Source organism: Pinus tabuliformis, chromosome 2_1, assembly GCF_031772625.1.
Source record: "Pinus tabuliformis cultivar Carrire ecotype Pingquan chromosome 2_1, CPIR1, whole genome shotgun sequence".
Lineage (NCBI taxonomy): Eukaryota > Viridiplantae > Streptophyta > Pinopsida > Pinales > Pinaceae > Pinus > Pinus tabuliformis.
Window position 1 is genome coordinate 828,648,566 of NC_142299.1, and position 6,583 is coordinate 828,655,148.

Genomic DNA, 6,583 nt, shown 5'->3' on the forward strand with positions numbered 1-6,583 from the left:
CTCAACCTTCATTAGTAAACTTTGGTTAATCTATACCCCGCTCTTTAACTTTGGTTATATGCGAACTTAACCCATAAAACCTTTATCCACTTTATTTCTATTATAACCCTCATATAATAGAAATACACATAAACACACGTAAACCTTACCTTTTCACCTTTCCAGGGCCTTTGCACATTTTCTGATGCTATACCTTTATCGGTTTCACTCTCCACCATTGATTTCACTCCATCAGATCAATGATTGTCTTGTCATATCAAAAATTAATCCATTCACCCGCTGTAACTCAAATCACTTAACTCGCGTTGATAAAATTATCGGGTCTGCTCAGGTCTAAGCCTTATCGGCTTCAATCTCCACGATCGATCTTACCATTCAATCTGACAGTTGTTGACTTCCCCAATCAACAAAACTAATCAGTGAGCCTGCACCATTGATCAAAACCCATTTGATCCAATGGTTAACAATGACATCGGGTGAGCCACTTGCATGAGGATTACCCACCTAATAAAGTGGTTTCCTCTCTCCTCTGATGTGATACATGTTGATTGCTAAATGGAATCGGGTGACCACCCCGAATTACCACTTACCACTTTTTCTCCACCCGATAAACCATTTCTGCCTATGAAACTAATTTTCTCGCGCATTAACGATTGCACATTTTTCCCATGCGATAACCGTCAATCTAATGGATCTGTTGATCTGACAGTCCAGATCAACTTCCACGATTCACCTTCGACAAGCACTTGGGTTTAATCTCAGTCATTCATTTCTTGACTCCATTTTACATGACTTAATCATAGCCGCTTATCGCAAACAATCTCGTCCATTGATCTAGTTGATCCAATGGCTCCTATGCATGTTTACTTCCTTCCTTCATGCCTTTACTTTCTTCGCATTTACATGGTTTCTCAAATTTCTTTGTGGTTTCGCATTTCTTCAGGGTTTTTGTTTTTTGGTTGTTCTGCAACACAACTCCCTCCTGAGCTTAACTACACTCTCCCTTAACACAGTCACTCATGAACCTCGACTGTGACCATTCAAATAGATTCAAGCGATCCAATAGGATCCTTCATATCGTTTCTTCTCTATGTTCTGCTCGAACTCCACCTGCAACCTCTGTTACACATAACTTACTCTAGTTCACATACAAACTATAACTAAATTACTCCATGCACACATAAACTCATAATCGAGTTGTTTGTATTAATAAACAGGTATTTACATCGGAACTTTCTCCTTGGCGTGATCTTCTGTATCAATGGTCTTTGTTTTCCTACCTGTCCATAGGCTTACAATCAAACCTCCGACTCACACCTCTAACTACTGACTTGACTAACTATCTAACTTGACTATGCCTTTTAGGCTTCCATTTATACAAAATGATTCTACAACCAATTCTTGGTTTAGATCCATAAACTTCTCAACAAAATCATAAAATCTCTCCCCTATCTCTAACGATCCTCTCTAATCCCCAAATCATGAAACCAACTCCTAATCTAAGATTTACAACTTATTCTCAAATATTTCAATCACTCAACTATCCTGATTCTCTCATGTTCTCCAACATTCGAGAACATTTACAAATATGCCTCACTATACTTAATTAAATCCCTATTCTAGCTTCTCTCATTAAAATCACTCAAAACCTTAATAATCACATTAATTCAACACTTAGGAAACCAACTTCCTTAAAATAAAAGACCCCCTATGTCTACTAAAATACAATGATTTTTCTTGAGTTGAATGCTCCTGCATCACATTCATTACCTACACTCATACATTGTAGCTTATCTTCATTTACATATTACATTTGAGGATTTCTGAAGTTAAAAATGGGCCTCTAAACAAAAATGTAGTGTAACTCCAATTTACATACTATTTTTTTTTTGTTATATTTACTTAATCCAATATTAATATGATCTCATTCACTTAATGTATCAAATTTGTTCTTTAATAAAATTCCTTTTCTTATTACACATATTTATCTACTATGATAAAATATTTCTTTGTTTGGCTTCATATAGACGAAAGTAATACAAATGTTGTATAGTTTGAATGTGGTTTTCCAAGTATATTCTTCTCTTACTCGAACTTAGTGATCCAGTGATTTTATTTCTAGACTAGTGAATTATTTTTCTTAGTGTAATTGGGCCAACAAATCATCTATCCTTAGCAGGGAGTACCCATTCTCAAGAATTCTTTTTTCAACATTTTGAAACTAATGGACATTCACCAAGTCCCATCCTTCTTAGGGATAATTATCATGTGTGATGCACATGGTGAGTTACTTCATCCAATAAGACTTTACTCTAGTAATTATTCCCATTGTTTCTTCACCTCGTTTTCCTTTATATGGACTTTCTAGACAATCCAATGTTTGGCAATAGAGAGTCTTGCAACAATTGCATCTCATTCTCCACTTCTCTTTTTGGAGGTGCCCCTTTTGGCTCTTAGAATGCTCCTCTCTACACATGTAGGAACTCTCCTAGTTTTTCTCTATGTCCTTACTTCACCAATCTAGGGACGACATTCTTCTCATTGACTCTTCTATAGACTAATTTTATCTTAAAACCACAAAAACATACTTACTGCTAGAACTAATTAGTTTATTGGCTTAGTTGGCAATTACCAATCAAATTTTAGACTTTCCCTTGTGTTCATTAAGGGCGAGGGATTTTATGTCCTTGTTGAGGAGTTATTGGTTGGCTCATACAATTTAGATTGCATCCCAAATGTACACAATGGTACTGTCAAACACCGTTTAACATCCATCAAGTACAACTACATCCAATTCTACTTCATTAATAAAACCAACATTGATAGAAATTTGATTTTAGAGTATTATGTAACATTTATTTATGAATTATTATTTACCCACCCCAATAGATATGGGATTAGATGATCTCAAACCTCGATTCTCAATTGTTTTTACCAACTCTAATGCAATGAGATTCGTCTGAGATACTGTGTCGAAAATAACATCAACATATGTCTTTATATGGAAGAGTTTGTTTTCATTTTCTTCTTTTCATTGGAGGTTACTAAAATCCAACCCCACCTACACATTTGTGCAGACAATCTCCTCATCCACATGCAAGCTACTTTCCAACTGATTTTTCAAATCTATGGCCATGATATTTTTCTTCTTCCCAACCTTATTTCAGCCCTTTAAGTTGAGTTTTGAATATAATTTCCAACACTTATCCTCTGAAAAAACCCTATTAATTTTTAACAAAGATAACTAAAAAAAAGTGGTTGACTTAGCCACCTTTCTAAAAAGTTTCCAAAAAACATAGATTTAAAATATTAGAAATGATAAAGTTTCGAAAAAAGAACATAGATTTAAAATATTAGAAATGATAAAAAATACTTTGAGAAAAGTAATCATTCCAAACAACTTATATTTAAAATATTAGAAGTTATAAAAAGCATTTTGAGAAAAGTAATCACTAAAATACCTAAAAAGGAAACTTAAAATATTTTCAGTAGTGATATTTAGTCTTCAGTCTTCCCATATTTTAATAAAAAGGATTTTGAATAACACTTGTAATAAGGTGAAGATGAAGAAAATTAGGAATTATAAAATTTTAACGAAAAATTATGATAATCTATAGGTATTGGATCTACACGTTGATTTAGATATTTCACCAATATGTGATGATGCAACTTTATAACATTTTCATGGAGTAGAAAATAAAGATTATGGTTGTGTTGTTAATGTGAAAAAACATTATCTCTTGTATATATTATATATTTTTAAAATAAGAATGTTGTAGGAAGGATGAGAAGTTTGAACATAAAAAATTATCTAGTTCTATCAGAAGACAAAGGCCGAAAAAAAACCATGTGAATATGAAAGGTGGAGTTGAAATGGAATAGTCTGTCATTTAGTAAATGTTTCACTCAATAATGTAAATGGGTACTAACTTTTCTGTTTATAGGACAGTGATGCTAGAGCCATCGACCTCACCTTTTAGCGCTTTCTCAAGGCACCAAAAGCTCTTTGCAGATTCGTGATCAAACTGAATAAAAGCTTTACCATTCAGTCCGCAGCGAATCAAATCAATGCACCGCACCTTTACCATCCTATCTGCAGCCAATGAAATCAATGAACCGCATCTATGAGAGGGGCAGCATATGTCGATGGGGCGAAAAAATATGAACTGTCAAGTACTTTTCCACAAAGGATCACATTACATTCTGGCATTTGAGTTTGAGGTATACCTCCTTCTATGGAATGACCAATTTGCGATCTATGGGCTTAATTTTCTGGAGTTGTCTTATCGTTGGAATCTTTAGATGCGGGGCCTCCACAATCTGCTCTATCCACTCCCACTCTCAAGTAATGCGACAGGGATTGATTGTCCTATGTGTGATGATGTGTAGAGGATTAAGTTAAGATATCTTACATTTAGACGCCCCACTTTTGTTTCGATAATGAGGTCAATAAAGGTTTGAAATTGGAAGATAAATAAGGAAGATTTAGATGGGAGTGGAAGGGTTGTTATCCTGCTAGGTTGTTGTAAATAAGGAAGATAAGAAGAAGATAAAAAGAAGGAAATAAAAAATGAATGATAGGAAGAATGAGTGATGTTTTATGAATAATAAAGAACGTGGAAAAGTGAACCCAAATGTAATAATATGAAAAAAAATATCATCATTTAATTTAAATTATTTAAATAATGATTATTATAAAAAATTAATAGTAAAATTAATATATTAATTAGTATATAATATAGTTAATATGTTTACAGTAACAATAAAGAAATAATAATCTATTTATATAAGTTGTTTAATTTTTATTTTTTAAATTAAATTTTTAGTATTTCATATGTATCTATAAATACATAATTATGAATATATTAGTAATAAAAATTAATTTTATAAATATATATATATATATATATATATATATATATATAAAAAAATAATTAAATAAATATAAAACATCATCACGAAAGTCTTAGATCTAACAATAAATATTTGATTTTACAATTTATTTATAATATATATATATATATATGTATGTCATTTTATACAATATATAAATTATATTAGCACAAAAAAACGTTTTATATATATATATATATATATATATATATCTTTGTGTTGAAAACATATATATATATATTTGAATAGTTTTTATAAAATATATTAATAAACATAATAATTATGAAAATGATAAAGATAATAATTATAAATATGATAATAAATTTTTAAATAAAAACAACTTATTAATTAAACGGATTTTATAAAATGTGTCGCTTTATATAATATATTAATAATATTAACCCTAAAAGAATTATAAAAAACTAATATATTGAAAAAAGAAGACAAATTACTAATAAATTGCTTAATTTTTTTTTTTAAATATAATTGTTTTTATACGTGGATATCTTTATTTTTAGCTTTTATATATTATTTTCTGACTTATATTTTAATTGGGTTCCAGGCGAGGTTGCACCACCTTAGCCATATATGCTTCATTCTCCTCACAAGTTAGGAAAATTAATATATTGTTTAATAATAATAGTTATCCTTAAAAAAATTATTTATATCAAATATTTTTATTTATACAAAATATTTTTATTTATATAATAAAATTTATTAGTTAATAATAATTTAGTTTATAATAAAATAATTTATAATATAGATTTTTTTAATAATAATTTTAATACTATTTTTTAATCTTTTAAATATATATATATATATATATATAATTTTAAATGGAATTTTTCAATTCGATATGATATAATTTTTTATTTGGGTTGAAACAAAGTAAACTTTCTAATTAATATATATCTTAATTACACTGACAAAAAATAAACTAATTCATTTTTTCCTTAATACAATGACCTTTCATATGGTTAATCATTCTTATTATTTGTTACTTAAAAGACAACTCGTTCAACTTAGTTCATTCTTTCCTTCATAAATATATGACACAATCATTCCTTTTAAAATATGTTGGCACGTAAAAGATAGCTTTTATTTTTCCTTTCCAAATTTTTTTTCATAAATATATGACACAATCATTCCTTTTAAAATATGTTTGCACGTAAAAGATGGCTTTTATATTTCTTTCGAAATACTTTAATATCCATTGTTCTTTGAATGTAAGATAACATTATATTTCTAAAAATGTGATATCTTCTCTTTCTTAAATTAAAGATAACATTATTGGCTCAAAATATTATCATCGACTTCATCTTTTTATCTGTATTTCAAATGTTTTCATTTGGATTTTCCCCTTTTTTTCCACATGTTTTAGTTGTTGACTTAACTATGTTTGGGGGTGATATATGTTTGTCTTTGATTTCAAATGTATTCATAATACTTATACTTTACCATACGTATAAGGTTGAATGCATTTTCCCGATGTCTGGTTGGTTTTGATTTAAATATGTTTTTTTTGTGATATAGGTTTAGATAAATAATGGTAAACGTGTGTTTAAGTATAGTTGTTTATGAACTTTTTTAATTGACGTTTTATTCTTTATTAAAACATTCTTAAAAATATTTTGTATATTTATAAAATCCGGTTGATAAAATACGTATGTGTTTGTGAACTGTAACAATC